The 8,817-nt window shown below is 32.4% G+C and overlaps 1 long non-coding RNA gene across 1 annotated transcript; it reads left to right on the forward strand.

The window, feature by feature from the left end:
• The first annotated feature begins 2,688 nt into the window (after positions 1-2,688).
• Positions 2,689-4,069, forward strand: LOC140009577 (uncharacterized). Its single transcript, XR_011817045.1, has 2 exons — positions 2,689-3,445; positions 3,816-4,069. It is a non-coding gene; the product is annotated as an uncharacterized lncRNA (long non-coding RNA).
• The last annotated feature ends 4,748 nt before the right edge of the window (positions 4,070-8,817 follow it).

Raw genomic sequence — 8,817 nt, forward strand, 5'->3', positions numbered from 1 at the left:
ATAGTGTTATTATAATTTTTTAATTAAAGAATACTGTCATGTATGTCCAGAAAATGGTGACACAATTGTAGATGTAAATAATCAGAAAATTACAAAAAAAAATTTACTATATAAATTTTTTAGTTGCTTATGATAATTTATGCAATATAAATATTTTTCATAATAAAATACCAATATATACTTAAACATTGAAAGGACTTATCAATTAAGACAAAGAAATAAGGGTGAAAGTGAAGTGCTTTTCATGTATATTTAATCTCCATTTTCTACAAGGAATTATTACCAAAAATAGATCCATTTTCCACTATATATATATATATATATATAACTATTGAATTATACCAAAGTTTTACATATGTATATATTTCACTTTTCATTTTCAGTCTTTCACAATGTGTCAGCAAGGCTAATATATGGCTTTCCTAATTGTAGGGGGCAATTGCTACTAAACCAAAATTAGGGAGGGGGGGGGGGACTTGCTATTAAACCTTAAAAGAAGGGGTAATTTTAAAAACCTCTCTGGAGGTTTTTGACAAATTCACTAAGCTCCCTTGAGACATTAAAAATTACACCTACCTCCTTTTGTTTATCTAAAATGATAATACCAGTTTTAACATTTCAATAAAACCCTCTTGTTGGGTATACTTATACACAAAATGAGTTTTATACCTATATTTTATTTCCTTTTGTCTCCTTATTCCTCTTTCTTTATATTTTTCCAGTAAAACAACAACCATAATATTGACCTTAGTCCTATCATTTCTAAACGTTGAATTAGTGACAATTTTTGTTTTTTACAACTTTGAATGTGACCCAATTTTTTATGGATTTTTTTTAATATCAAGAGCAACAATAACTCAAAAAGAAATGGCCCAAAACTATGATAGTTTTATCAATTTAAAAATCCAAAAATTGTAGAAAAAATTATAATGATACTTTCTTCTCTCACTTGAAAAGAATATGTATTGCCTATAAAACACTATGAAATGTAGCCTATCATAGTGATTTGTCAAAATTACTTATCAAAGAATAAATCTATGTATTGAAAACCACACTCTTTCCTTATATTTGTGCTAAACAATGTGCAATTGTTTTGCAAAGTAATTTAAACATTATAAGATAAGGGTGTTTTGGGGCATTTATTTAAAATTTTGACTGAATCTAAGATTTGGTTACCAAAAATGTTAACTTAGAGGGGGTAGTCGTAATTTTTGAAACCTCAAGAGAACTCAGTGAAATAGTCAAAAACCTCAGAAGAGATCTTTTTTTTTTTTCTTAGGAGAGGTTTATGAAATTGTCACTTAAAAGAGTATAAACTATACGCATATAAGCCATTATCATATTGATCTTTTGCAACCAATACTCATAGTTCTTCCATACGATCAACAATGCAAAAACTTAATCAAATCTTTTCTTTTTATTTCTTATCATGTCTCAAAATTGAAATACTTTTTTGTATTTTTGCAGGAAAAAAGGAAGAAAATCTCAATTCACCTATGGGGGCTAAAGCTAACGGAGCCTTCAAAACTCATAGATAAGAGATCAATTCAAATTGTGGTAAAGCAAAATGGAAATCTAAAAGCATTTAGGATTGCTTACCAAAAATTTACTAATTATATAACAACAATTTTTTAATAAGAAACTGAACTGTTATACAAAACTTTCTAAAACAATTATTTTGTACGTAACTTATTCCTTTTTTTTTTGGGTTCATGTCGCACATAAACTAATGAAGATGTACAAACTACGTTGTACTATTTGTTTTTATTTACAAAATGTGAGAGACACAAAAGAATTATTGTGGATAATTGATGATATAGTGGAAAAGAGGAAACTTAATATAAAGTTGGCTGTTGGAAGCTGTGGGAAGTTTACTTACGCCGGGGAACTAAAGAAAAATAGAAAAAGAGTTAAATCTACGTGCTACCCCTCCCTTTTTAAGTGCCTAGTCTATTCAAGGCAGTCACTAGTCTGTTTCAAAGTTTATGCACAATTACAAAGGAATTGTTTCCGATTATCCAAACAACTACCCAAAAAAAAAAGAAAAAAAAGTTACAAAGGATATTATAGGATTTAATTGTGATTGGCCCATGGGTATATTGTAAGGTTTATGGCCACCTTTGTAACAGGGTAACAAATATTAAAATTTCGGATAAAAAATTTACTAATGCTTTATTAAAGTAACCGTACATGGTAACAATAGTAGTAGTGCCATAAAAAGTAAAGAAGGATGATAATTAACTAAAATCATCAAAACCAGACACTTTTTTGACTTCCTTGAGTATGGAAAAACATATACACAGTCTTAGTACATACAAGATAAGAGTAGAAATAGAAATTGTATATTAGTATTTTTTTTTGACAAGTTAAAAGTCTTGAATCGAAAATCTTTCATTTACAATTCTTTATTTTCAAAACCTAACCCAACCCACCCTGTATAATAGTAATTTATACATCATACACGAATAAAATAGAAAATTTATGATAATAATTCATCATAGATCAGAAATTTTCTACTTTTTTTTATTTTTCTTTGTCAATAGGTTGAAAAATTGAAAATGTAAAACATCTATTATTCAAGTCAATATTTTTCCAAATCCAATTGAGATGGTTAGAGAATAGATGGGGCTACATATAAATCATATACCTCTTCCTTTTTAAATATCAAAATCAATTAAAAATAAACAAACCAACCTATTGCCAAGTGGGACAAAAACAAACTCAAAAGTAAATTACACTGCACTAAAGTAGAACTAGATGTTTATGCTTTCTTTAAGTATTTACACAAAAATCCTTTGGTACCATGAATCTACCCCTAATCTAATCTTTGTCTTTACGTTTTCGGTTGGGCGGCTTACGTGTCTGATTGACTACGACATCTGTTGCAAAACTCCCCCGACAACGTTAAAATCTCGTAACGCCTAAGTCAAGTCTCTCAAAACCTCTCTTCTACAGTTCTTCCACCTCCCCTCCGCCGTTCACCTCCTCCTGGTTGTTCAGCTCATTCCCTGCTCTTTTTTTCCTACATCAACTGGTGGGATTTCAACAGAATATTTCGCAGATGGGCAGAGGTTATGATGCATTACAAAATTGATCAGAGAACCGAAGTATCTTTTGGCCTGAACTTCAACCTTGCTGCCGTTGAAGACCAAAAGGTGCACAGGAGTTTGATGTCTAGATACTTCAACGCCAAAGGGATAGGGATAATGGTTGTTTCGACGTTGGCTCTCTTGTTGTTGCCGCTGGTGTTGCCGCCACTTCCTCCGCCTCCGGTGTTGGTTTTGTTTGTCCCAGTTTTGTTACTAGCCCTTCTTCTTTACTTCGCTTTTTTGCCTTCTAAAGTACCTACTCTGGAGATTAACTCGGGTAATGATCCTTAGAAGATGGAAGAAAGAAATTGATCCAAGGAGGGTGCACCTGTACATTAGTTCATCTGCATTTGCAGGTTGAATACTAGTATTAGTCTTTGCTGGAAATGCCTTTCTTGGTTTCAATTTTTTGGTTAATCAAATTTTGTTGACAAAAACAAGATCATGATTCAGTATGTGAAGTTTCTTGTTTTGAGTTTAACTCTAGGATGATGACTTGCAAGGTTGTTGATAAGAACGGCTTTTTTTAGATTGCTCTTTTAGCTGGATTTTAATTGAATTTGGTGAAGTTTACGCTTGCCCTTTACTCTACTCTATTGCCTTTCTAGATCAATTAATTCGTTTTACAATATTACAGTTTCAAGAAATGTACAAATTCGTTTATGAAAACACTTTTTCCCCTCCTAATGTACGACAAAGTTGGCCATTCACTGAAACTTTTGACAGAGGCAGGAGAGAAAGAGAGAAAGGAAGATGGTGGCTATGTAGTTTCCCAAGTCAAAGGCCTGATGCCTCTATGCAGCTGCAGCAATCAATCTATTATATTATGCTTTGACCTTGTAGCTTCTGAAATTTTGTGCTTTTAAACTTTAAAGTCTTTTTATTTACTTTTTCCTTTCTCCCAAAGAGTGTAACAGGAGCAATTTAGGAAAGAATTTTCCCAGGTGAGACGCTTAGAATTTTAAACGGTTGTTAGTCAACTCAAACGCGTTTGGCCCAGGTAGAGAAGAGGTGAGAAAGCAATACTTGCTAAATGCAATGAATGTTTAACAATGTCAATGTCTGGAGGAATATAGACAATATAGGAAATTCCAGAGGTAAGTGAGGTGGACGGAGTACACGAGGCAAGACATTTGGCATCAATAGCTGGTGTGTGTGTGTGTGTGCATTTTTTTTTTCTTTTTCTCCCCTTGGTTGGGGTTTTTTGTGTTGGGGGGGGGGGGGGGGGGTTGTGGACCTGGTGGTGGGTTCTTTTGACCACTGCATTTGCATGCTAAAAATAGGGAGACACGTGAGAGACGAATTTTCTAGTGTAGGGTGATGTTTTTCAAGAAAAAAGAAAAAGTAGGTTTTTTTTCCTTTACTTGTTTTTGGGGGATTGGGGTTGTATTTTTTTTTTTTTTTTTGGGGTTGTTGGGGGGGGGGGGGGGTGTTGTTCTGTGGGCTATAGATTCATCTGTATTTGGCCAAGCAATTCATCTTTACTAGGTGGTTTTAGGAAACAACCCTCTAGTGTTTATGACTTGCTGCTGCTGATGTTAATTTTTCCTCGAATCTTGATCAAATAGATTCATGCATGAAATTTTAGGAGGTTTTGACTTGGGAGACACTTCTACATTTGTACGGCTGTACACTACCTGGATTTGCATCTCCACAGGTACGGCAGCAAAATCTAACGAGCTTTGTTGTTCGAGCTTTCTTTACCTTGGATCTTATAGCATGTGAATTAGATTAATTATTCGTATTGGAGGGATAGATTCATCATTATTTATTGCATAATGAGGAATTGTAAAATCTGCTATATTGGCTGTTTCTGAAGTACTAAGTCCTTTGAACTTGCATTTTCTATTTCATCAGCATCAGAATTCAAAATTGTAAAGTGTTCATGAACGTCATGGATAAATAAATAAATGCTTCTAACCTTTTTAAATTTATGTAGAATTTGAATAAGAAGCTAGACCAAGAATATGGATGTTGATGTATGCATATTGAATTATTGATCTAAGGAAAGGAGCAAAACAATTGCTACAATTGAATTGAGTCGAGCGTTTCTTTAATTAAGCCTACGAGCTGCTACACACTGATCTTCTTGGTTTGTCCGTATGAAATGGTTAGCTGTATTTATTTATTTTTCTTTACTTCTTTTTTGAGGGTATTATTTTCTTTACTTTTAAAAGCAGTTATTGTAACTGGTATTAGGCTAGCTAAATACTCTTTGTATTTGTTCAGTTGCTCACTTTGTGGAAGTTATGCTAGACAACTAGGGTGAACGACTCTTCACACTTCCGTTAATCACGCTTATAACTTTAGGCAACTAATAGTGAATAAAGTCAGGGTTAATTACAATCAATGTTTTTAAACTCAGATCGAAGAGTGAATCAGAAAACCTTTCAGTTTGTGGTTCAGTCGGTTCAATTCCGGTTCAAAGGTTTAATAATTTCTTATTTATATTATTAGTATTAAAAATTTTGAAAAAAGCTAAAATATTTATTTTAGAAAAATAAAAACTTAATAAAAACTAGTTGAACCTCCTAATTTTTATTGATTTTTACCAGTTCAACCGGTTCTTGTTTGGGTTTGACCGGTTTAATTAATTCTTTGGATTTTTTATTAAACTGGACCGGAAGTATGGTCGGTTTTTGCGGTTCAATCGATCGAACCAATCAATCCGATCCGATTTTCAAAAAATTGATTACAATTTATCCTCCAAAAGTATATCTTAATTCTTACTTTATTCTCTAACCTTTATTTTGTGTCATTCAATCCACTAAGAGACACATATATCCCCCTATTCTACTAATTTTTTATTTCTAAATTTTCTACTTTCTTTCTCCAATGAATTTTAACAATTCAATTTTGACCACTCTAGTTGATGGTGGTGAAGTTTGACATAATAGAAATATAAATATATTAGGAATTATCCTAATACTCCCTCTGTCCCATTTTGATGGTTCTAGTTTTTTTTTTTACACAATTTAAGAAAAAGTAGTTAACTTTGTTAGAAAAACAAATTTAGATTGTTATTTTCCTAAAATACCCTTCATTAAATAAAGTTGGCTTTTCATATGTCAATATGTTTTGGAAAATCTAAATGCATTAAATGGGGTAGGTTATATTCAATACTAAAAATCTATATTAAATAAGGTAATTTATAGTAATAACAACTTACATTGAATAAAGGTATTTTAGAGAAATTAAAAGACAACTACATTCTTCAATTGGAAAGTGGACTACAATTTGGGACAGACAAAAAAGGAAAACAGGACTATCAGAGTAGGACGAAGGGAGTAATTAATTATTCTTAAAAAAAAAACCAAGAAAATATCCTAATAAGCAAAAATCTATTGCAAGAAAAAATAGAAAAAAAAAATCTAAATAACAAACATGTGAATGTGTGATTGTAGATCTAATTACAAGGAAATATAATACAAATTTTTTTCTTAATCTCTTAAATCGGAGAATAGATGAAATCAACATGTAATTAAACTACTTATGCAGAAAAATGATATAGTTCTTCAATTCTATAAATTAGAGAAATGAATATCCTAAATTTTTGGTTAGGCAAATTTTTTATTTATTTAAAAATAAAATTCAAAGAAAGAAAACTAACTTGGAATGAACAAAAAAAAGAGAAGAAAAAAGTCAGCATAATAGAGGGGTATTTTTGGCTCTCAGAAGGTTAAGTTATCCAAAATAAATACTAGGGGATAAATGAGAATTAGAATATACCTTAGGGGGATAAAGTGTAATTAACCCATAAAGTAACAATGAACATATAGGATTTTGACTAATTAACCATACATCTGAGAGCAAGACCCAAAGCATGCTGGTAGTGACCTAAATGACTTATATGTTGAAGGAATTCTGCAGTGGAACTATGGCCAAAATCAATGTAATTAGACTTGGATATGATGAGAAAACAAGAATTTTGCTATATTTTTCCAAATAATGTTGTCCATCCTAATTTCTGGAAACATTAACAGTTTTTCTAAATTTTCTCTTATTTTGGATAAATAACCTACATTCAACCTTATGCCTGAGGAACCATATTTTTCGGCAGATCATTCTGAAGAAAAAGTGAAGTTCTTTAATTAAATGACCTGTTCTAATGCTAACGTCATCTTCTAACCAGCTTCCCAAGAAACTTTAATCTGAAATACCCCACTATCCACTATTAATACTAAATTTCTATACCCGTTATTAGACACTAAAACAGATTCAACAACGCCTCAAAAACTGCTTATCTCAAATAGTAAATTCCAAAGGTCACGGCCAATTTGTAACTGCAATTAATCATTATGACTCTTGAATTTGTAATAGAATAATGTCTAATAAATCTCACTTTTTTCCGTTAGCCTACCTTAATTTATTACAAATTAAATGTCTTATAAATCCTGCTTACGTGCCTTAAATGCTGTTCGAAACTGCCAATGGACAGGAATAGAAATTTGGACCCTTAATTTCGTACAGAGTCTAAACAAAATTTAAACCTAAGTTGCCACTTATAATCTCTTAAGGATTGTGAGTGCTTCCTTTACGGATGTATTGTGCACATCTCTTCCTCAAGGTATTGGGCATGCATCTAAAGAAACAGCTTTTTTCGTAAATTTCATGTTTGGATTTGCTCTCATCTCATGTCTGCATTTCAATCCTCAACCGTGTCTGGATTCTAGTTTAGTGTGCATTACTTTCATATCTCAAGAGGTGCCAACTTGTTTTCTTGCTTGAGCGTATTAACAGGCTAGAATAACATCAAGTTAATTGATGAATTTTGGGTATAATGTTTTTTTGAAAATTAATGAATAAACGGAAAGTGGACATAGTTGCTTAATGAATCATGAATTACTGATAAACGTTACTTCCTATTAAACCATGCAAAAGCAAATTTACGTCTGGTTAATAGATAAACTTTTAAAGCACTAAACGGTTAATAATTATCTTCTGTCTTCTCCTATTCCAAATTGAAGCGATTTTTGATTTCACAAAAGTAACTACAGGAGACTTTGACGTTACAATAGAGAAAATTGGTTTTTCCCGGTCGGCCAGCATAACAGAAACAATATAAATTGAAGGTTATGCTGCTTCTTGGTGTTCCCCTATCTTGGTGGGGGAAGACTTGAAATCAAAGTATTTGCTTGACCGTTCAAAGTGGCATCCATAGTTCATTATAGGAAGGAAAATATGCTTATGATGTATGTAATTTCATATATGAGATTCTTTGATTGATAACCTCAAAAGTCCAATAGGTGCAAACTTCTTCCTTGTAAACCTTTTTTTATTTTTAGCAAATTTAACAATTTTATTGATATGCAGTAAAGCTTTACACTGGAGAGTTCCTCATCCTACTGCATCACAACTATCATTAGTGAATCAAGCGCTATATAACACTAGACCGTGACCTACATTACTGAATGATCAAATATATCAACCCCTTACTCCTGCAAACAGTCCATATTCATCCCCCACCTCAAAGCTAAGCGCCTATTCCTTTCAGTCCTAGGAGCTTTCTGTTGTAAAAAATAGAAGTATTTTAAAAGTTTTGTCCCACATCGGAAAGCTAAAGAGGTTCTTCATCATTTATAATACTTACTCATTTATTGGGCTTGTGTTAAGTTGGCAACTAGTGTGGGCTCGCGTGCATGTGAGGGGGCTTGAGTTGGGCCATTTCAGGACAAACTGATGGATTTTGAGCCCCCTCTGCGCGTGGATTAAACATGGTCCAAGTTGG

Source organism: Coffea arabica, chromosome 6e (assembly GCF_036785885.1).
Source record: "Coffea arabica cultivar ET-39 chromosome 6e, Coffea Arabica ET-39 HiFi, whole genome shotgun sequence".
NCBI lineage: Eukaryota > Viridiplantae > Streptophyta > Magnoliopsida > Gentianales > Rubiaceae > Coffea > Coffea arabica.